Consider the following 23,894-nt stretch of genomic DNA (forward strand, 5'->3'; position numbering starts at 1 on the left):
TCAGAATCTAATATTAAGCCATTTCCCTTGTGTTTGGGTATAAAAAGCGAGAGAAAGAGAGAGATTATTCACTATGCCCTCTGGCCTGACCTCCAAAGTGAGAACCCACAGGACTTTATGAACGTGTGTGTTAGTCACAGAGCGGACTCATGATGCCACCAGAAGCCTTTTTATAATTCACTATCACTGAACTATTTACAGCTTACAATCTTGGCAGAGGATTCGTAACAGCAAGCTTGCTACTAGGAAGTAAAAAAACCCACATCAAATATAAAACAAAATACTTTCTCCATCTGTTCCCTGTTTGCCTCTCATTTAATTTGCTTGTTGTTGACAGTGCAAAGATCCTGAGTGTATTAGGACAATTTTGCAAGTGCTTACCAAGAAGGCAGACATATTTTGACAGGTCAAAATAAGAACATCCCCATTCAGCTTATGGGTTAAAATTCTAAAGGTTTCATTCCCTAGCAGAAAAATAAAGAACAGTAAGGATTCTGCTATTTATTTATTTATGTACTGTATTTAAAACATTTATACCCCACCTTTCCTCAATGAGCCCATGGCAGCTAACAAGGTACGTTGAAATAATAAGCACAATTTTAAAAAAGAATTTTCCAACAATAAATACAATAGTTGGCCACAGTAGATCCCTAAATATCCAAGTTCAGCTACAAATCTGCATTTGCAAGGGGAGTGTTATTCCCACCCAATACTGGTTGAACCTCTGTTCCAAGGTTAGCTCTACTAACATTTGTCTTGTCTGAATTAATATTCAGTTTGTTTACCCACATCCAGTCCATTACTGTCTTCAGGACTTCTATAGCCTCACTGCAATGAGATGGAAAAGAGAAAAGTGGGTAAAATTCAATATCTCTATTAAATTGTGACTATAAGTTATTTGCTGACATATTGGCAGAAAGACTCAAACATATATTGAAAGCTATAATTCATGAAAATCAGGCCAGCTACTTACCAGGAAAACAAATACAGAATAACATCAGGAACATTATTAACATATTAGAATATCTTGAATTTAGAATTGTTAAATAGCGGCTCTGATGTTCGTGGACTCAGAAAAAGCTTTTGATAATGCATCCTGGTATTTCCTAAAGAAACAGATTAATTTAATGGGTATGGGAGAAAAAAATTGAAAAATGTATTGAAGCAATATATCATAAACAAAGGGATAGACTGATAATAAATGGTATGATCTCAGGAAATATTGAAATTTCAAAAGGAACAAGATAGGGATGCCCTCTGTCCCCATTATTATTTATTTTGGCATTGGAAATTTTAATGAATAAGATCAGAAAAGAGGAAATAATAAAAGGGATTGTAGTGGGGGGAATTATAAAATAAGAGCTTTTGCAGTTCATGTCTCCGCTCCTCCACATGCAGCTGCTGGGTGACCTTGGGCCAGTCACACTTCTCTGAAGTCTCTCAGCCCCACGCACCTCACAGAGGGTTTGTTGTGGGGGAGGAACGGAAAGGAGAATGTCAGCCGCTTTGAGACTCCTTAGGGTAGTGATAAAGCGGGATATCAAATCCAAACTTTCCTTCTTCTTCTTGCAGGTGATTTACTAATAACAACAGAAAACCCTAAGGAATGTATCCCAAAAGCAATAGAATCTATTAACGAATTTGGACAATTAGCTGGCTTTAAAATCAATTATAAGGAAATAAACTTGTTAGGTGAAAACATGGGAATAGATGAACAAAAAGAATTACAGGAAACTACGGGATTGGAAATAAAGAAAAAAGTGAAATACCTAGGCATCTGATTAACATCAAAACGCATTAATCTGTTTCAGGACAATTATGTCAAAATGTGGAATGACGTGAAAAGAAATTTAGAAATCTGAAGCTTCACCTCTCCTTCTGGGGCAAAATATTGGTAGTAAAAATGAACATCCTACCTAGAATGATTTTTCTATTCCAAATGATACCTATTCTGGGAGGTATGGATTGTTTTAAAAATTGGAGGAAAGACATAGCAAAATTCATATGGAAAGGGAAAAAGCCCAGAATAAAGCATAAAATTATTATAGACAGAAATAAAGGGGGGGGGGTCCTTGGCTTTGCCTGATTTGGAGTTGTATCATGCAGCGGCAGCTCTAACTTGGATCAGAGAATGGATGATCTTAAAAGATAAAGATCTGTTGGATCTAGAAGGTGTAGGTACGTGTTTTGGTTGGCATGCCTATCTGGTATATGATGAGGTAAAGGTGCACAGGGGATTCTTAGACCATATAATTCCAAAATCATTGTACAAAATATGGCTTAAATATAGACTTGTTAGAACCAAAAACTCCCTGGTGGACCTCACCGGGAGAAGCCATGACTGTGAAGAAAAAAGAAAAATGTTTGAAGATGAACGTACTGCCGAGAATGTTATTTTTATTTCAATCACTGCAAATTATTGACAAGATGGATTGTTTTAAGAAGTGGCAGAGAGATATATCTAGATTTGTCTGGCAGGGCAAAAAGCCCAGAATAAAATATAAGATACTTACAGATGCTAAAGTTAGGGGGGGGGTTGTCCTGCCAGACTTGAAACTCTATTATGAATCAGCAGCTTTCTGCTGGCTGAAGGAATGGCTACTTCTTGAAAACACAGATGTTTTAGATCTTGAGGGGTATGATAATGTATTTGGGTGGCATGCATACTTGTGGTATGGCAAGGTAAAAGCGCATAAGGCATTTAAAAACCATATTGTCAGGAAAGCATTGTTTAATGTCTGGATTAGATATAAAGACTTTTTGGAGAGTAAAACCCCAAGGTGGCTTTCACCTATGGAAGCGAAAGCTTTGAAAAAACTTAATATGGAGGCCAAGTGGCCAAAATATTGGGAAATTTTAGAACAAGAAGGTGACAAATTGAAATTGCAGAGTTATGAGAAGCTTAAAGAGAAGGTGCGAGACTGGTTACACTATTTTCAAATAAGAGAGGTTTTTAACCAGGATAAAAAGTGGGTTTCCAGGTGGAAAGATCAAAGTTAGAGACAGAATTGCTAGAACCCAATGCTAAGATTCTATCAAGAATGTATAATTTGCTGCTGAAATGGAACACTGAGGAAGAAACAGTAAAATCGGCAATGATAAAATGGGCACAAGATATAGGCTATAATATCATGTTTGCTGACTGGGAGAAGTTGTGGACCACCGGGATTAAATTTACGGCATGCAATGCCCTAAGAGAGAATATTATGAAAATGATGTACAGGTGGTACATGACCCCAGTCAAGCTTGCAAAAACTTATCATTTGCCCGATAATAAATGCTGGAAATGTAAAGAAACTGAAGGTACATTCTTTCACCTTTGGTGGACGTGCCCAAGGATTAAGGCTTTCTGGGAGATGATCTATAATGAATTGAAGAAGGTACTTAAGTACACTTTCCCTAAGAAACCAGAGGCCTTTCTCCTGGGCATAGTCGGCCAATTGGTGTCAAAGAAGGATAGAGCTTTCTTTATGTACGCTACTGCAGCAGCAAGAATACTCATCGTAAAGCATTGGAAGACACAAGACCTACCCACTCTGGAAGAATGGCAGATGCAAGTAATGGACTACATGGAAATGGCGGAAATGACTGGCAGAATCCGAGACCAGGGAGAAGAGTTGGTGGAAGAAGATTGGAGGAAATTTAAAACTTATTTACAGAAACATTGTAAAATTTTTGAATGTTGATGACATTGAAATGAACTGAAGGGGCTCTAGCAACAAGGTTAAAAATAAGATTGGATTGATAATAGATAAATTAATTGGCTATGAATTTGCTGAATCAATTTTCAAAGGGGATCCAAAAAAGGGAGATGTGAGGAAGTCAGGAAAATAAGTGAATAGAAGATGAGAAATTAAAAAGAGGGATTTTTGTTTTTTCCTTTTAGTGTGTTTTGTTTTTTGCCTTTTTTTTGCTTTTTCTATAAGTTATGTATTTTTTGTATTTTGTAACTTTATATTTTTGTTTATGTGTTTTTTCTTTTTTCTGCTTGTTGTTATTCCTAAAACTTAATAAAATATTATTTAAAAAGAAAAGAAAGAAAAATGTTTGGGCAACATACAAAAGAGGAAGATGATAAATTAAAATTGAAAAAAAATGAAGACATCTGAATGCACTTAAATGATTGGCTCCAATGTTTTCAAATTACTGAACGATTGGGTAAGGATAGACAAAAAGGATTCTCCAAAGAAATATCAAAATTGGAAGAGAAGTTAATACTAGCAAAAGGAAAAATTATATCCAGCATGTACGACCTCCTTCTTGATTGGGAAGCAAAAGAACCTGTGCATGTGGGTGCCTGGAGAGATAAACTGCATTTAAGATATCCTCTCCTACCTATTAAGACCCATCCCACAGCATTGCCTCTTTTCAGCAGGGTGGCACTCCCTTGGAAGGAGCAGGTCTGCAGCTTCTGGGTACTCCCAAATACATCTCTGTCACTAGATGCCTAAGTGTCCTCTGTGGCAGAGTCTGTCAGGTTCACCTGCTACAGTTGTTCCTGGACAGGAATATAGTCCATGCACCGAGACTGGATTACTGCAATGCATTCTCCTTGAACCTAGTCTAGAAGCTCTAGTTGACGCAAATGTGGTGGCTAGACTGCTGATGGGAGCACATAGCTAAACTGTTGCTTAAACATCTGCACTGGCTGTCTATCGCCTATGCAGCCAGCTGCAAAGACCTTGTTCTTAATTTACAAAGCCCTTCGGGACTCCCTGAACCCTTATGTCCCAGCTCAATCCCTGAGATCATCTTCAGAAAAGTTATTGGTCTTCCCCCAAGTTGGCGACAAGAAACTGAGCCTTAGTGCCCTCATCCCAGTTCTGTGGGAACGCCCATCGCTCGGCCAGCAGAGATTGGGCAGGTGCCTCCTGTTTATACCTGTGAATGTCTGCTGAAAACCTGTCTGTGCCACCAAGCTTATGCAAGCAGTTCAAAAATCATCTTTCTGTAATAACTGATGTTCTCTGATTTTAAAGTTTAGTGTAGTGTTTTAGTACATATTGATATTGTTGTAAAGCATTATGATTTTTAATATGGTGGTATATAAATATTTTTAAATAAATAAGTAAAAGCCATCATTTGCCTCTTGCCTTTTAAAGGGTCCCCTTTGGGCAGAACACTTCCAAGTGACCAGGATATTATCCTCATTTGCCTGCGTCCTATTGTTCTTTAGTCTGCTTTTGTGTTGCTTTCCTTTTTTAAAAAAATCACATCGTTTGGTTTGCATTTCTCCCTTCTCTTGTCAGATCCTGCTCTAGCTTTTTCTTCTTTTTTATATAGAAAAAGTAGCATTTCTCTCTAAAGGCTATTATAAACCGTATCATCTCCAAAACGTGGATGAAAAACATCTGACTTTCAATTTGTAAAATTCTAATTCGATAAAACAAAAGCAAAGCCCACCGCCACTTGGCTCCAGCTTGGAGCTGGAATAAGAAATAGCGGGCAAGGACAAGTTTACCTGAGCCAGGTATCATCACCACCTATCAGGTACCTATTGCTAAAGAGGCAAGGCCACAGTCTCAGGCTCCCCCTATTTTGAGAGGTGGTAGTAGCCAACGGCCCGAGGACTGTGAAAGCTATACCATTGTCAACCAAAAGGGAGGGGGTAATATCTTAGAGCGTCTCGTTCTCCCTCCCCCCTCCCCGTTCACTGACAAGATTTTAGGGAGGATTTGTGCGCGGAGTCCTTTTTCCACCATCTCCCCAGCACGTGCTCTGTGGTTCGTGCCCAACGGCTCGTGGCTTGAAGGCAGAGCAAACCATTTGAATCGCTGGAGGGGGGGCAGAAATGAAGGCTTTCTTCTCGCCCGCTTTTATTTGCTTTAACTGGACTTATTGTATCCCAAACACTCTTAGGGCTGCTACTAAAATGGTACCGGCCCACCATTCTGCAGTGCTAAAGCGGCTTGGGCGAGCTTATTATTTAGGGAAGGGGGAGCGAGCCGAGATTCAGCTGGATCAGCTTCGGGCCCAGAAAAGCCACAGTCTCATATCCACGGACTCCGGAGAGGCGCGTTGACGGGGATTTTCTTTCTCCGTTGACTAACAGGCTGCTGGAAAGAGAGAAACCAAATCGCTGACCTATCCGTCTCCCCCCTCGAACAGTAAAAATAATATCGCCTCGTCAGGGGCGGGCGGGGGGGGGGCGAGCAGCTGAGCGAAAAGGCGGCGCGGACTCTACCTTTGCAAGCGGCGAGGCGCCTGGAATACTGCAACTTTAAATTCGGCCCTGAGCGCCTCTTCAGGTCTGAAGAGATTCCAGTGAACTCCAGTCTCGGGTGCCTCGGAAAATCAGAACTGGGTGGAATGTGGGGGAGACAGAGCGAGTCCCCCCTCCCACATCTCAGAAATGGTCAGGCTGGGATTCTACCACACCAAATACAGAGGGGGGGCGCTCTTAAGGGCTCTCTCCCAGACAAATAAACCTCCGTGTATTCTTTCTCCCGCCTTCTTTGGTCGTGGATCATGGGGAGGCGCTGGCGAGGCCGCCGGCCGGGAAATGGTACGCCCCGAGGGGCGGCGCCAGCGAAGAAGCCCTGCCCGGGGTTGGCGCGGGCCAGTCGCAGGGCGGGAGGCGGGCGGGCCGGGCCGGTTCTGCGCAGCTGGGAGGGCGGAGCCGCGCGATCCCGGGCTCGGGGCGGCCATGGGCGGCTGAGGGGTGCCCAGTCCAGAGGGGCCCGGGCCGGCGGCCATGGCCGAGGACTACTGGGACTCGCCACCGCAGTAGCCGCCGCCAAGGTAAGAAACGCGGGGGGGGGGGCACCAGCGTGACCTTTGACCCCTTGTTAGGAATCTGTCTCCCGAGGGACCCGCTCGGCTGCCTTGGGATGGGAGCGCTCGCTTTCAAGCCATTCGGCCCCTTCTGCTCCGACCTCTCGTGTCATTTCCCCCGGCATCGCACCCCCAATAGATCTGTTGGGCTTCTTTAATCCCTGATGCCGATCTCTGCCCTCGGACTGAAGGAGGCTTCGCATTGATCTCCTTGAAGTCTCTCCTTCCACCCCCAGCGAGTACTGCGCCCCGTATTTCTTAGCCCCTCCTCAGTAGGCTTGGAGCAGATCCTTTCCCCGTCGGACCTCAGGGAGATGCACGAATTAGGGGCGCCTTCTGAATCTTCCCCAGAGATCCATACTCTTCAGCTGGGAGGTTCGCCCCTTCTGCCACTGGGCGAAACTCCTTGCTGCTTAAATCGGGGGGGGGGGAGGTGGATTGTTCTGAAGTCCTGAGCATCTGCACCTTCCTTCCCCCTTGGTGCTGCAGTCTTTTCCTCTCCTGAGTCTACCGCTCCCGTTGACTGCCGTGCCCTGGAGGCTCCCCACCCGCCCGCTCTTCTTCCTTCTGGCCCAAGGCTCTTGCCTGGCTCTGACCTCGCAAGGACCTTTGGGGGGACTCTGAGGAGGCGCTTCTCCTTTGCCTCATGGCTCATGATTCAGGGACGAGTGGTTTCTTTCTGTTTGGACTTGCTGAGTGATCTTTGCTTTCACGTTGACTCTTGTCACTAGATTCCCTTGGCTTGCAATTGCTTCCCTCACTCTGACTGTGGACCTGGAAATGTAAGGAGGCGTATCTCTTGTAGGATTTGTTGCTTCTCTGCTACTTGGCTTGAGCCATTTCTTTGTGCAAGTGACCAAGTTTTCCTCTTCTCCTTCCCACACCCCCTCACGTCCAAATTGGAATGCAGGTGGTGTTCCCCTCCTGGCCTTTAAGAGGTGGATGCTCCCAGATTCAGCATGTTCTCAGGGCACCACGGCTAGGAAATGGGGTGCAGAAGAGAGACTGTAGGAGGAGAAACCACAGGGAGTCTCCGTAGGGGATTCTTAGCTCTCTGTTCAGGAATTCCAGCTGCTCCTGGTGGGAGGAAGTTCCTTTGCTCACCTTCCACTTGAAGACCAACCTCTTCGTGAGCCTGATGATGTCATGGGGGGCGCTTCCATCTCCTCCCCACTTCACGCTACGCTGCGTCTGTGTGTGACTAATGATGCACTGGTAGGCAAATGGGTCCTGTGATGATGCTGTGAGGTTGGCAGGGATCAGGCTTATCTGGGAAGGGATTGGCTTTTGGGGCAGCTGCTGGCAGTATTAGCCCTGGAGATGTTTGGTGCAGAGGCCCCTGGGAGGGGGGCTGGTTTTCTCGTTTTCCCCCCTTTCCGTTTGCCTCCATGCTTGTAACCAGGAGTTCCCCAGAAGGCTGCCATTCCCTTCCTGACCCTCTGCTGTGCTCGGCTGGAGCTGACAGTTTAGCAGCTTCTGTGCTTGGTGGCTTGTCCGGATTTGCTTGCCAACCTTTTGCCTGCTCTCTTGTGAGGAAGGTGTGTGTCAGGCATACTTATTGGGAACACCCACCTTCCCCCAAACACATGGGTGCTTGCATCTATGCTAAGGTGCTCCTTTCTACTGCTCCTTTTTTATTTCACTGCCAACTTGGGCCTGGTGACCAGCTTTTGGCACTCCGTGGAGTTGGCACCGGTGCCAGGTCTGGCGCAGGGTTCTGCAGTGAGAGCTGCAATGACAACATCTTAGCTGCTGAGCTGGTTTGGAGAAGGAAGAAAAGCAGAGTGGCTGCAACTGGTGAAAGGAAGCTAGTTTTTCTCCCTCCCTCTGAGTTTTTACATTTTTTGGAAGTCTTCTTAGATCCTAACCCACTGGAAAAAAGATTCTCCATTCTTTAGATGGCTCTTATCTGGTCTTTCAGGTATAGCTGCTGTTTAGCTTGGTTTGCCTCACTGCTGAACCCACTGAAAATAGAATCAGAATGGGTATAAAAAGCCATTTAGTCCCTCTCCTTGCCCCCAGTCAGGACAAACCTACTTCCAACCCCAAGTGAACCCATACAAGCCAGGTCACAATACAGCACAGGCAGAGATCAGGTGAAGTGCCCAAAATGTGCCCCCAAAAGCAGAGAGGCAAGGCAACTTGTATATTTCAGAGGAAGAGACAAACAAGAAAGCCACAGAGAAAAGAAATTGTTACTTCTGTAGCTCTGTACACCAGAGTATTTAATTATTCTCTTCTGATTTGTTCATAAGATGAGTCTTCTCCAATGTGAATATTTGTTGCCCTCCAGATATTTTGGATTTCAGCTCCCATCTCCCTTTGCCAGCAAGGACAATGGTCTGGGCTCTGCTGAATGCAAGGCAACTTGGTGAACTTCACAGTTGAGTGTGGGTTTTGTCCTGGCTCTTGCATTCCCATATCCAATATTTAATATCCTGGCTCATCATGTTATGCTATTTCTATAGCTCTAAAATTATTATTATTGTTAGAATTATATACTGCCCTACACCCGGGGGGTCTCAGTGTGTGATGGTGTTTCTCATTCACCTCTGCAGTGATCTTTTGAGAATTTCCCCACTGTGTGGATGGTGAATAAATAAGTCTCTTTCCCAAGGCTACCTAGTGAGTGGATTTTGAACTTTTAAACCTGTATTGCCTATCAGATTGTACTCTGTGTTAACAAACCTGGAGTAATCTTTCCACCCCCTGGCCTGGTAGCACGCCCTCAGTTGCTAAGCTAGATTAGAATCCCTGCCGTTCATAAGAATTAGAACCCCCTTGCTATTCTTTAACTGCATTGTGAGTGTCATGTGGTGTCACGGTCACTAAACTGCAGTCCTATACACATTTACTTGGGAGCATGTCCTACTGAAGTTAATGTTGCTTACATCTGAGTAGATGTGTTAGGATTGCACTGTAAGGCTGCAGTCCTTGTGTGCACATACTTGATAGTAAGCAGTATTAAACTAATTGGGACTTACATCTGAGTAAACTTGGTTAGGATTGTGCTGTAGTCTGTACAGTTGTGAAGCACATTCTGGGCTCTTTTGGCTCTTGATCTTCCTGGATTCCCTTTCTGTGTCCAGGAAGGGGCCCTGGCTATCCCACAAGCTCACACAAACACTAAGCTTAGGATCCTGGTAGTTTCAGCTTTCATTAGTCTGCCCCCATTTTGGGTCCCACTGTCTGAAAAAAAAAAGGCTTGAACAATGTAATAATAAATAAAATCTCCAAATAGGGAAGATGGGCCTGGGAAGGAGGAGTTTCAGTGCCCTTATGTAGCTTCTTGACCCACCCCCTGGCTAGGGGAATAAATTATGTTAAATTAGCAACTATAGGCAAAGTGGCTTAATTTCCATACCATATGCTGGTTTTTCTTGGTACAGAATTGTGATGAATAATCTTACCTTTCTTTTGAGCCCAAACAGTCCTGATTTTAAGAAAATCTTTGTTGCATATACTGACTTTTGTTTCCCCATGACTGCTCTTGGCTGCTTTGAAGCAGCCTTTTGCCATTCAGTGTTTATTTTGGAGTAACAGTGGATTTGGGGCCCTACGTGGCACAAAATGAATATGGCCCCAGCTTGGAAGCCATCTGATGCATTCTTGAGAGCAGGGGCTCCCTATATTCTCTGGACGTAGGTAGTCAGTATGCTTGACATCACTTCCCAGGCACAGGGGTGACATTATTAGTTTATTTTTATTTATTTGGTTTCTGACCCACCCTTCACTATTTGATCCCAGGGTGGTTTGCAGTAACTTAAAAATAATATTCAAAAGAATTTAAAACAAATAATAATAATCATAGGAGGGTGAGTCCTGAAAATCTATACCACACATGTCCAAGGACAGGGTAAAGAGGCGCTTCTTCAGCATAGGATGCAAACTATACAGGGAAGGCACCCAGTGGACCTCTGTGGGGAGGGGATGCCACACCTTAGGGGCTGCCAAAGAGAAAGAGTGGTAGAACTGCCAGCTCTGCTGAGCTTGACACCCAGGAAGGTTTGTCAGGAAGGAGGGAGCCTTTCAGGTATGTCCTTGATTTTTGACTGGGGATGGAGGAAGAGAAACTGTGGAATGAATATGCATCTTGCATGATCCCTTCAAGAAACTTATCCTGTCCTCTGTTGCCATCCCAGAATGAGCATGAGCTGGCAATGTAATAGTGAAATAAATATAATACAGGTGGGGACTCTTGCTTTTTGTTGGAAGTGGAGCTGTTAACAGACTTAAAAAGCAAGACCAACGATTAAAATTGGGTCTCTGGAGACCAGATCTGGCTTGTGTGCATGAGTAGTTTGCGTTTTCTGATCTGTCCTTTGACCAGAAAGCAGATAGGAGGAGAAGACTCAATAAATTTTATCTTGGTGCAGCTTCCACCTTACTTTGTCCATGTGCTCGGGGTGCATTAAAACTGTTAAATCACACACGCTTGATACGAGCAATGCCCTGTTGTTTTTAAAGATGCCATTGCTTTATGCCAACTACTAAACTACTTGCAGAAAGTAGACAGGCTTGGGCTTCAGTCACATCGAAAGGCAGGTATCCAGTTGAAGAGCCGTCACCAAGATCACTTGTCTGTATGTCACTGCTGGTCACACAGTACAGAGTTCACCCCAAAAGGCTCTCTTTCCTGACTCGCTGTCTCTGCTGCTGTGGCTCTTGGGAAAATGAAGGGGGGAAACCGAGGCAGCTGGTGAGTGGACCTCCAGTCCAAGGGCAGGGATATCCAGATCCACTGGTTCTTCAGGGTTACTGGTAAGGTGCAGATCTGCTGGTAGTTCCTGTTCCTCTTGCTCTCCTCTGAGGGGATCTCAGGTTGGAAGTCTGAGCAGGGTTGAATGCCTCTTAACAGCTTAACAACAAGAACAGAACCCCACTGCAAAAAAAGGGCACATAGACATTCCATTGTGGCGACCATAACCCATGTTTAAGGTGCCTTTTGGAAATTAGCTTATATTTCTGTGTTTCTAACACTGCTCCTTGGAGACATAAAATGAATGACATCTTACAGCAGGGGTCAGCAAACCTTTTCAGCAGGGGCCGGTCCACTGTCCCTCAGACCTTGTGGGGGGCCGGATTATTTTTTGGGGGGAGGGGGAATGGATGAATTCCTGTGCCCCACAAATAACCCAGAGATGCATTTTAAATAAAAGCACACATTCTACTCATTTAAAAACATGCTGATACCCGGACCGTCTGTGGGCCGGATTTAGAAGGCGACTGGGCCGCGTCCGGCCCCCGGGCCTTAGTGTTCCTACCCGTGTCCTACAGGCATGGGGACCTGGTGGCCTTCCAGGTATTGCTGGAGTGGACTGTCACTCCCATCATTGCCCATTGCCCACTCTGCTTGGGGCCGATGGGAATCCATCAACATTTGAAAGGCCACATGTCCCCCCCCCCCCCGTCTTAATTGATAATACATCAGTGAAAATGCTGGCCATTGTCTTGCATAGGATCTAGGAATAAAGACTCAAGATTCAGTGATAGAGCGGTCTATTTTTTGTCAGAGTGAAATAGAGTCCTTGGGGCAAGTGATTGCTCCATCCATACTGAACATGAGCGGACATCTTCATGTCCCTGAGTGGGTCTAGTTACCAAATGCACCAGGGCTACCTAAAAACCAAAGTTTATCTTCTGAGACTCTCCCAGTGCTATGCTGCAAGTTCTGACAGTGATGTTACTACTTAGATTGTTATTTACCCTGGCTGAGTTATTCAGAAGCTTTCTAGATTTAGAGATGGGTGACCAATTGCTCAGACTACCAGATATTTCAACAGTGCTGATTCATTTCATGGTTGTTTCTTTAAACAAAAGTCTTGACAACTGGAAGGCGTGCTTAGAGCCATCGGAGCCTCGACAAGGATAGCCTAATAGCCCCACATTGCCAAAGCGCCAAGAGAACCAAAATAAAAAAGGAGAGCTATTTCACAGGCCAATTCTTTGTGCCATGTCTCTTCATGGGCTTGGGATGCAGATGTATGGAAGCTTAACTAAGACCTGTGCAGCCCAGGCAGCTGACCCCAAGGATGAGTGGCCCATCCATGGTGGAGCCTTTCTAATTCAAGTCCTGATTGAGTCATCTGCTGAGCCTTGATAGGAGAATATCCTGACAGATGCCTTCTTCCTGGCTCCATCTCCATGAAGTTCTATCCTGTCCCTCTGTTAGGGCTGAGGGACCCTGAGATGCCTTAATATGCTGTCTTGCCTCCATCTTGCCCAGGTATGAGAAGACCCTTCCCCAGAGTTGACTGGGGATCTGGTGCTGAGCTGTAGGCACACATGCTCCAACCACAGGCTCCACAGGATGAGACGTGCATTCAGCAGCGAGGGCTAAGAGGGTTGGGGTGTCTTTAAAGTTTGGCACTGTTGAAGAGGCAAGCTCCTGCTCTAAAATGGAATGTGAAAAGTGGATTGCTTCTTCAGCATCGGAGGGCAACATCAAAGGAACCTCTGACTCTTAATCCTTTCCCTCTCTCTGTGGGCTGGAGGGCAGGAAGGGGTGGGAGTGATCCAGAGATCACTGCCAATCTCCAGACCACAAGCTGGTCTCTGGAGCCCAATCTCACTACCAGTATTTAGAGGTGCTTATCTCAAGCTGAGACAGCAGCTGCTGCCTGCAAGAGCCAAGCATTCCAGGATGTACAGGGGGTGCTTTGTACATGGCTCTTCCGTAAGCAAATCAGTCACAAGTGCTGGGTTCTGGCTGTCATCTTGCTATTTGGGTACAGCAGAGGCTAATGGATACTTTAGCTTCCCTTTTGGGGCCTGGGAAAAGGACCATTTGGAGTGCCCCCCCCCAGTTTACCTTCTTTGTGTCACTTGCAAGTTGCTTGCTCTCTCTCTTTCTGTGGTCGTGGAAAGCAACGTGGCTCCTCTCTTGCTAACTCTGAGGCAGAAAGGCTGGGAGTGGTGAAGGAGGAGTGCTGGGTGTGGATTAGACCTGCTCTTCCACTTGAGGGGGATTTGGGGGGTCCTGACCTTCAGCCTTAGTCTCTCCTTGGAAAGTGTCCCTGAAGCAGAGGAAGGACCAAAGCTGAGTTGGCATGCAGAAGATCCTGGGTTCAGTCTCTGGCATCTCCAGGTGGTGCTGGGAGAGACTTCTGCCTGAAATCCTGGAGAGGAGCTGCCAGTCTGTGTAGAAAGAACGGAGCTGGATAGACCAGTGGTCTGGCTCAGTAGAAGCTGAGTTCTTCCTACGCTTGTAAGTGGAACAACGTCTTCCCTCTATGGCATCGTAAGCCCTGCCTTCCAGAGAGAATCTAGCAATTGTGCATATGATCCCTTAATCCAGGGTGAGGCGAATGAGGATTCCTCATGCCAGCAAGGGGTGGCCATCTTTGACTCACTCCCTGAATCACCACCTGGTCAGTAACATGGGTTCACCAGTGCAGGCATCTGGGGAAGCAGAAATAAAGGGGAGGGGAGGAAGCCTCAGCTGGTGACAAGAGGCCACCACTGCTGGAAAAATACTGGTTGGGAGTGAAAATCCCCACCAACTTTTCACTTCCCCCACCCCATAAAAATACTGATGGTGGCTGGATATTCCTTCTGTGTGCCCTGCCTTGGGGAATGCTAGGATACGTCAGGGGCTGCCTGCTCCATCACTGAGGCCTTACGGTTAGTGGCCCCCATGGCTTGGACTCAGATCCACAAGGAGCCATGCGTGCAGTATTCTGCACCCAGTTTTGTGGGGCTCCCTCCACTGGAGGTCACACAAGCCCCCTCCCTCCCTGTTGAACAAATACTTTTTTTATTGCAGTAGGCTTTTTCATTGAATTCTGATTTTGTAGCTTTACCTCCTTTTCCATCTTACTGTATTGCATTTCCTGTACGCTGCTTAGAGGCAATTGGGATTAAGTGGCACACAGATTGTAGGAGTTAATAAACAAGAAACCCAAGTTCAAATCTAGGCTCCTCCATTTACAGTCTGGATGCTGCCTCTCGGTCTGGCTTCTACTTTTTAAAAATGTTTTTATTATTTTCTAAATAAACATGAAAGGCAAAACATGCAGTTTGGAGGGTAGTTTGTTACATAAAAGCTCACCCTCACTACTTCAACAAAATATATGGCCACAGGTTTGAAGGAGACATATGAATTCTGGGTGACCCCTGGTAGTCTTGGTCCTACTTTTTTTTGTAGTTTGGGAAATACAATGCAAAACCTTGCTGGTTTTTTGTGTGAGGATGAAATAAATACCATGCTTTTCACACTAAAGAATACTGTAGAAGTTGTCAGTAACCCACAATCTTGAATTAATTGGTATTCTGTATGGTGAATGAAAAGCTCTCTCTGTGTGTGTGTGTGTGTGTGTGTGTGTGTGTGTGAGAGAGAGAGAGAGAGAGAGAGAGAGAGAGAGAGAGAGAAAGAAAGAGGTGTGTGTGCGCATATTATGATAGATGGAGATAGCCAGACACAGCCAGGTTTATTTTTTCCCCAGGAATACAACTTTAGCTTTAAGTCAACACTCCCCTCATAGGAGAAAAACCAGCCCTGTTTTTGTGTGTGTGTGTGCTGGTGAATCTGCCTTGAGGAGGGGCGCTTCTCACCCCTGTGAGCAGTCGTGGAGCGTCATGCTCTGGCGGGGGGGGGGGGAGCAGGCAGGGCTGGCGTCCCGGGGGCGTGGCACACCGCCTTTGGGGGCGTGGTGCCCAGTGCTGGTGGGGGCACAGCCGTGATGGCACCCCACCGGGATTGCCACTTCCTCCGCCAGTGCCTGTGAGATCTCTGTATCTGACCCCCCCCCCAATGTTAAGTCTCCAAGTGCTGTCCTTTCATTTTTCTTATACAAGGAAGTGGAAGTCTTTCACTTAAGTGGAGGGGGGTTGTATGTTCTCTTGGGGGTGGAGGCTAAATTGTCCCCTGGTGCCCTTAGTATCTGGAGTGAGAAGAATGCTTGCCCCCCCCCCCCGCAACTGTGCCTTCACCTTACAACTGCTTGCTTTATCCCATAGAAAAGGAAGCTGTGAAGAACTGAGTGAGCCCCAATTTGTGCAACTTTTCCATGAGTTCTAGTTTTTTTTTGCTCAAGCTAGATTGCAAAAGAGTATTTGGCAGAAGAGGATGGGTCATCAGGAGCTAGTTTTGAATAATAAATATTGAATTTAAAAAGTGCCGCTAGATGACTTTGTTCCCTTCTTTTGCATATTTTAAGACGTAAAAGAGAAATTCCTAGGCATTCGTATCTCATTTCCAGGATGTTCCTGGATTATTAGGTGCCCGAAATTTTTCCAGTTCTACCAGAATGTTGATCCATTTCTCTAGGGCTGTTTCTGTGGGTTGGCATCTTCTGCCATCTGTCAAGCCCTCAACACAGCTGCACCTCCCTTTGCTGCTCCCTCTGGTTGGAAGAGGCTGCACTCTTAGTGCCAACAGCCAGGGGCAGTCAGGGACTGCTCCGCAAGCCAGGATGTCCCTCGTATCCCTTTGCTTGGATGCTAACTGAACCATTTTGGAAACCCAACTTGTCTGAAAGGTGGAATAGACACGTGTTAAAATAATAATCATTGTAGGGGGGCTGCGGAAAGCTCAGTGTTGTATCACATGCTTCACATTCAGAAGGTTCTCTGTTCCGTCCTAAAAGAGCACCTTCCCCAATCTTGGTCCTCTTGGACCCCACAACTGGCAGGCGAGGCCTTGTTGCTGGTTTACCAGTAGCAGCTGCCGGGTCGGTGATGACCTGTGATAGGGCCTTCCTGGTGGTGACTCCATTTATGGAATGCCCTCTCTGGTGAGGTGTCTGTCTCTTTCATTACTGACCTTCAAGAGAATTTTTTTTTAACATTCCTGTTTACCTAGGTTTTTGATGCCTGAAAGAGGCTGTTCCTGGCAATCCTGAGATAACTATTTTAGAGTTTTAAAAATGATTTTATTATTGATATGTTTGCTTCCCTGGGCTCCTTCAGGAGGAAGGATGGGATGTGAATGGAATAAATAATAATAAACCCTGGTACCTCATGGCAGGATTGGGAGAAACCCCCCCGGCTGAAACCCTGGAGAGCTGCAGCCAATCAGAATAGATAATACTGCACCATATGGACCAATAGGCTGATGCAGCAGTGCTATTTTTCTAGAAAAAGAGGTTCTGGAGCCCACCATGAGCTTCTCCCTCGTTCTCCTAGAACGGCCATGGTGCCCACCTGACAGGTGCTAGGCCTGAGCTTCGGTAAGCTCCAGCTGAAAAAAAGCCCTGTGGCATAGTATTGGGCAGCTGCATATGTGTATCTGCCCCAATGTTTTCAGTTCTGTGGTCCATCCAAAAAGCACATTTCCCAAGCAGATTAAGACCAGTGTTGCCTAGAAACCCGAACTCTTTTTTGCTGAGCCTGTACATGGTCCCAGGTTAAATCTCAAAGGGTCCTAAAATGAGAGGGAAGCCGTGCCTAGTGATGTGAGGTGAGAAAATTCTCCGGAGAATATTCTCCACAAACTGTAAATTCTAATGTAAGAACCAGTTTTACAACCCACATTAAAAAAAATCTAGTAAATAATAAGTCAAACTGTGATATTGCCAGTGTAAGTAATGAATCATGATTTTTTTTGATCCAGTTACATTACTGGACATTGTGTCATTCACCATTGGCAGTTCTGAAATGTGAGCTACAGAAAACCTTTTTTTTTAAAGTTTTAAAAATGCTATTCATTTAATTTGATGAACATATGAATTTGTATGTATTTCAGTTATATGTAATAGCCTTTTGTTTCTATTTTGGTGTGCTCTTATTCTTACCAATTCTGTACCCTTTGGCCATACAGTGTGATTTCCCCACCAGAAAGTAGCTTTAATGCTTAAACACTTAAAGTACCTATTATGCGAAAGAGCATTTGAGGTGCCCTTGATTTAAACAGTTGATATTTCCATATTTTTATTTACTGCCAGTAACTGGTTTTTGCAGTGCCATTCAATGGTAGGTAAAGGTAAAGGTACCCCTGCCCGTACGGGCCAGTCTTGACAGACTCTGGGGTTGTGCGCCCATCTCACTTAAGAGGCCAGGGGCCAGCGCTGTCCGGAGACACTTCCGGGTCACATGGCCAGTGTGACATCGCTGCTCTGGCGAGCCAGAGCTGCACACGGAAACGCCGTTTACCTTCCCGCTGGTAAGCGGTCCCTATTTATCTACTTGCACTCGGAGGTGCTTTCGAACTGCTAGGTTGGCAGGCGCTGGGACCGAGCAGCGGGAGCGCACCCCGCAGCAGGGATTCGAACCGCGACCTTTCGATCAGCAAGTCCTAGGCGCTGAGGCTTTAACCCACAGCGCCACCTGTGTCCCTTGCCATTCAATGGTACAAGGTGCCATTTACCAGAGATTGACATACTGAAATATATTATCATATAATGATAATATATTTAATGTTAATGGCTTCTTTTTTATATGTATGCATATGGTTTTGTTTATCAAGCTGTGTTTTAGTCACCAAAACAGTTATTAAGTGTTAGAGCTATTAGAAGCACAAGATAGCGTATTCCTGAATTTACTTGTATCAAACCTTAACATGCCAATTGTATTTTTTGATTTGTCCTATAACACGTACATGTTCTGTTGGAAGAATAAAATATGATTTAACTTTAGATTTTCCTTTTACCAAACCTTAACATGATAATTACCGGTGCTATCAACTTAGAATGGTTTAACTTTAACTATAAAATAATAATAATAATAATAATAATAATAATAATAATTATTATTATTATTATTTATTATTTATACCCCACCCATCTGGCTGGGCGGCTTCCAATCAAGTATTAAAATACAGTAATCTGTTAAACATTAAAAGCTTCCCTAAAGAGGGCTGCCTTCAGATGGGAGGGTGTTCCACATGGCGGGTGCCACTACCAAGAAGGCCCTCGGCGCTGGACCTCAGCGTCCGGGCAGAACGATGGGGGTGGAGACGCTCCTTCAGGTATACTGGGCCGAGGCCGTTTAGGGCTTTCAAGGACATCACCAACATAGAATCATAGAATCATAGAGTTGGAAGAGACCACAAGGGCCATCGAGTCCAACCCCCTGCCAAGCAGGAAACACCATCAGAGCACTCCTGACATATGGTTGTAAAGCCTCTGCTTAAAGACCTCCAAAGAAGGAGACTCCACCACACTCCTTGGCAGCAAATTCCACTGTCAAACAGCTCTTACTGTCAGGAAGTTCTTCCTAATGTTTAGGTGGAATCTTCTTTCTTGTAGTTTGGATCCATTGCTCCGTGTCTGCTTCTCTGGAGCAGCAGAAAACAACCTTTCTCCCTCCTCTATGTGACATCCTTTTATATATTTGAACATGGCTATCATATCACCCCTTAACCTCCTATTCTCCAGGCTAAACATGCCCAGCTCCCTTAGCTGTTCCTCGTAAGGCACCGTTTCCAGGCCTTTGACCATTTTGGTTGCCCTCCTCTGGACACGTTCCAGTTTGTCAGTGTCCTTCTTGAACTGTGGTGCCCAGAACTGGACACAGTACTCCAGGTGAGGTCTGACCAGAGCAGAATACAGTGGCACTATTACTTCCCTTGATCTAGATGCTATACTCCTACTGATGCAGCCCAGAATTGCATTGGCTTTTTTAGCTGTCGCGTCACACTGTTGACTCATGTCAAGTTTGTGGTCAACCAAGACTCCTAGATCCTTTTCACATGTACTGCTCTCAAGCCAGGTGTCACCCATCTTGTATTTGTGCCTCTCATTTGTTTTGCCCAAGTGCAATACTTTACATTTCTCCCTGTTAAAATTCATCTTGTTTGTTTTGGCCCAGTTCTCTAATCTGTCAAGGTCGTTATGAAGTGTGATCCTGTCCTCTGGGGTGTTAGCCACCCCTCCCAGTTTGGTGTCATCTGCAAATTTGATCAAGATGCCCTTGAGTCCATCATCCAAGTCATTGATAAAGATGTTGAATAAGACCAGGCCCAAGACAGAACCCTGTGGCACCCCACTAGTCACTCTTCTCCAGGATGAAGAGGAACCATTGATGAGCACCCTTTGGGTTCGGTCAGTCAGCCAGTTACAAATCCACTGAGTGGTAGCATAGTCAAGACCGCATTTTACCAGCTTCTTTACAAGAATATCATGGGGCACCTTGTCAAATGCCTTGCTGAAATCAAGGTAGGCTACATCCACTGTGTTCCCTTCATCTACCAGGCTTGCAATTCTGTCAAAAAACGAGATCAGGTTCGTCTGACATGACTTATTTTTCAGAAATCCATGCTGACTATTGGTGATCACAGCATTCCTTTCTAGGTGCTCGCAGACTGTTTGTTTAATGATCTGCTCCACTTTGAATTGTGCTCGGAAACGTACTGGGAGCCAATGTAGTTCTTTCAGGACTGGTGTTATGTGGTCTCGGCGGCCGCCCCCAGTCACCAGTCTAGCTGTAACATTCTGGATTAGTTGTAATTTCCAGGTCACCTTCAAAGGTAGCCCCACGTAAAGCACATTGCAGTAGTCCAAGCGGGAGATAACCAGAGCATTCACCATTCTGGCGAGACAGTCTGCAGGCAGGTAGGGCTCAGCCTGCGTACCAGATGGAGCTGGTAGACAGCCACCCTGGACACAGAATTGACTTGCGCCTCCATGGACAGCTGTGAGTCCAAAATGACTCCCAGGCTGTGCACCTGGTCCTTCAGGGGCACAGTTACCCCATTCAGGACCAGGGAATTCTCCATACCTGCCAGCCTCCTGTCCCCCAAAATGAGTACTTCTGTTTTGTTAGGATTCAACCTCAATCTGTTAGCCGCCATCCATCCTCCAACTGCCTCCAGACACTCACACAAGACCTTCACCGCCTTCCCTGGTTCCGATTTGAAAGAGAGGTAGAGCTGGGTATCATCTGCATATTGATGAACACCAAACCCAAACCCCCTGATGATCTTTCCCAGCGGCTGCATGTAGATGTTAAAAAGCATAGGGGAGATGACAGAACCCTGAGGCAGCCCACAAGTGAGAGCCCAGGGATCTGAACACTCATCCCTTAACACCACTTTCTGAACGCAGCCCAGGAGTTAGGAGCAGAACCACTGTATAACAGTGCCCCCAGCTCCCAGTCTCTCTAGACGGTCCAGAAGGATGTTATGGTCAATGGTGATAGATCCAGCAGAACTAGGAAACAGCTTTCACCTTTGTCCCTAGCCCGCCTCCGGAGATCATCGACCAGCGCGACCAAGGCAGTTTCAGTCCCATGATGAGGCCTGAATCCTGACTGGAAGGGATCCAAATGGTCCGCTTCTTCCAGGCGTGCCTGGAGTTGTTCAGCAACCACTAGCTCAGTCATCTTGCCCAAGAATGGAAGATTTGAGAGTGGGTGAGAGTTGGCCATATTGTTGTTTTTTTAAGAAGCGGTTTAATGATCGCCTCTTTCAGCGGGTCTGGGAAGGCTCCCTCACGACCCCGCGAAGCCCATCGCTCAGTCCTTCCCAGCTAGCTTTTATAAGCCAGGATGGGCAAGGATCAAGGAGACAGGTGGTTTCACTCGTCCAAGCAGCCTGTCCACATCCTCAGAAGTAACAGATTGGAATTGATCCCATGCAACTTGACTAGACAGGACTCTAGCACTGTCCCACCCCGGCTCTGCTCCCCAGGTGGAGTCTTCCTCTTCCTGAATGTGAGTGACTTTATCTGCAAAAAACTTTGCAAAATCATTGCAGGAGATCATGTGGCCCGCACTGGACCCCGATGGAGCAGGTGGTTCCGTTAAAGTGCAAACCATCTGAAAGAGTCTCCTGCTGCTGTTTTCTGCATATGCAATAGAGGCAGTGAAGAAAGTCTTCGCTGAAGCTATCGCCACTTGGTAGGCTTGATATTGAGCTCTAACCCGTGTCCGGTCAGCTTCAGAATGAGTTATCCACCACCAGCGCTCTAGCCGTCTCAGCGATTGTTTCATCGCCCTCAGATCCATGGAAAACCATTGGGCTGTCTGGGCTCCATGCAATTGGAGAGGGCGCTTCGGAGCCAAACAGTCAATAACCCTGGTTAACTCTACATTCCAGCGGACCACCAGGGAATCAGCTGAAAGACCATCAACATGGGATAAAACATCCCCTACCACTCTTTGGAAACCATTTGGATCCATTAAGTGGCGGGGGCAGATCATCCGAATCAGTCCCACCTCCCTGCAGAGGGGAAGGGTCTCAGAGAAATCCAGTTGCACCAGGAAGTGATCTGACCATGGCACTTCTTTAGTTTCACTTTTACTTAGTGTCGGATCACCAACATCCATAGAGGTGAACACCAGGTCCAAGGCATGTCCGCGGCTATGAGTTGGGCCAGACTTATTCAGGGACGGCCCCATGGAGGCCATGCTTTCCACGAAGTCCCGAGCAGCCCCTTGTAAGGTCGTGTTGGCATGGATGTTAAAATCCCCTAGGACGACCAAACTAGGTGTCTCCAGGAGAACATCCACCATGACCTGAAGCAGCTCAGGCAGGGAATCCTTGGTGCAGCGGGGAGGTTGGTACACCTATTGCCCAACTCCCAGAGCATGCACTCAGTGAACTAGGTCTTCCCAATAGGATGCCTGGTGCAAACTAATGACTTCCTAAAAATCACTGCAATCCCCCCTCCCCGCCCACAAGGCCTGGGTTGCTGTGTGTAAGAGAAACCTGGTGGGCACGCAGTAGCAAGAACAGGCCCATCAGCTTCATTCAACCAAGTCTCTGTTACACATGCCAGGTCAAGTCCTCCATCCATGATCAAGTGATGGATGGCAGTGGTCTTATGAATCATTGACCTAGTATTGCACAGCAGCCCCTTCAGGTCGTGTGGGTATCCCTTGCTGATTCCAGTATCCGGCTGGACAAGGCCAGACCTGGAGGCAGGGATAGTCATCAAATAATGACTAAACCTGCCTCCTTGGAAATGACATGGTCTGGTCTTAGCATAACTCCTCCTCCTACCTGTGATCACTGAGATCGGTTGTCCCAGTGCATCCCCCCCCCCCCCGTGGAACCTGCCCCAGCCATTTTGTTGGCTGGGACCGACTCCCAGGCAGCCCTGACTCCTCCCCTTAAAACAAAATAAAACCTATATAAAAACAAAACAACACAATAAAACAAAAACCGTAAAAATTACAACCATACCAAAATTAAAACAAATTCCCAAATCCAACTGAACATCCATCCCATCTCCCACACCAAAAATAATTTTAAAAGGCAAAAAGAAATTTAAAAAAAAACATTTTAAGAAGAACTCTGCTCTGTTCTGAGATCTCCTGGGCAGGCCCCACCCTGGGCCAGAAGGTGAGAGGCAGGGACAGGATCTGACGGCACTCACAGCAGGGGACTCCTCCTGGGCAGGACTTTACTTTTTAATTTGATACTTGCAAGTGACAAGTAGGCTTATATATTTTCACTGTGGTTCCTTTACTAAACAAAAAGTTTCCCTATATGTCAACAGTGCTGACCTGCTGACCAATAAGAAAGCGTTTTTTAGACTCCTCCCACTCCCATGATCCCATCCACACTGTCAATCATCTTCAGTTGTTTAGTGTGTCTTGTGTTTTATATTTATTTTACTTTAAAAGCTACATTTCATACATACACAACATAATTAGAATTCAAATTTGATGGTAAATATACGGTTAGTGGCAGGCTTAGTGATTAATGTGAGTCATTCACACTGAATTTTCAATTTCAAGTTTGGTGCAAAAAATCAAAGAATGTGAATTCTTTGCCCCATTGAATAAAAATATCTGTACAGTTTTTGGTTGCCATCTGAACAAGTTTACCCATGATTATTCTCGAGAATTTAACATCACTAGCTGTGCCCCTGACAGAACCACAGGGCCTTTCAATGGGCTCCTCGCCTTCTCTTCCGCACACAGCCGTTCAACCCAGTGTCCAGCCAACGTTGGGCTGTGTGCCCGGGACTCTGCAGGGCTGCATCTCTGCCTCTTAGTTGGCCAAGTTATTCCCACGCATATTAATAGAAGGATGAGTACTGTCCTTTGCGTGCCGCATGGAACCTCTCATTGCAGGAGGATTCTTTTCCTCCTTGCGACTGCTCCTTTAAGACAAGGGCTGGGGGCTGGAGGGGGGCCCTTTACCGCCAGTAAGTGCATTTACTACCTCTGCCCTCTCAGCCGTCCTAGCTTTTAGTTAGAAGGCTATGAGAAGACCTGGCTTGCTGCTTGGGGTG

At 45.9% G+C, this 23,894-nt stretch overlaps 1 protein-coding gene and 1 long non-coding RNA gene across 7 annotated transcripts in view; one reads left to right on the top strand and one right to left on the bottom strand.

Moving 5' to 3' along the window:
* Nucleotides 1-486: 486 nt before the first annotated feature.
* LOC309360547 lies at nt 487-6,318 on the bottom strand. 3 transcript variants are annotated; one of them, XR_014164207.1, is made up of 3 exons: nt 6,185-6,316; nt 974-1,106; nt 487-828 (listed from the first exon to the last, which is right to left on the bottom strand). It is a non-coding gene; the product is annotated as an uncharacterized lncRNA (long non-coding RNA). The 3 variants fall into 3 exon arrangements; XR_014164206.1 differs by having other exon boundaries at nt 487-1,106; nt 6,185-6,318; XR_014164208.1 differs by lacking the exons at nt 974-1,106; nt 6,185-6,316 and adding an exon at nt 5,094-5,672.
* Nucleotides 6,319-6,594: 276 nt separating this feature from the next.
* Nucleotides 6,595-23,894, top strand: part of CDK16 (cyclin dependent kinase 16) — a 61,281-nt gene continuing 43,981 nt past the window's right edge. For all 4 annotated transcript variants that reach the window (XM_081895263.1, XM_081895264.1, XM_081895262.1 and 1 more), the window contains exon 1: nt 6,595-6,741. The gene's annotated coding sequence lies outside the window, so the exon portion shown is untranslated. The remainder of the gene's footprint in view (nt 6,742-23,894) is intronic.

Source organism: Podarcis melisellensis (genome assembly GCF_964234715.1).
Source record: "Podarcis melisellensis genome assembly, chromosome: 17".
Taxonomy (NCBI): domain Eukaryota; kingdom Metazoa; phylum Chordata; class Lepidosauria; order Squamata; family Lacertidae; genus Podarcis; species Podarcis melisellensis.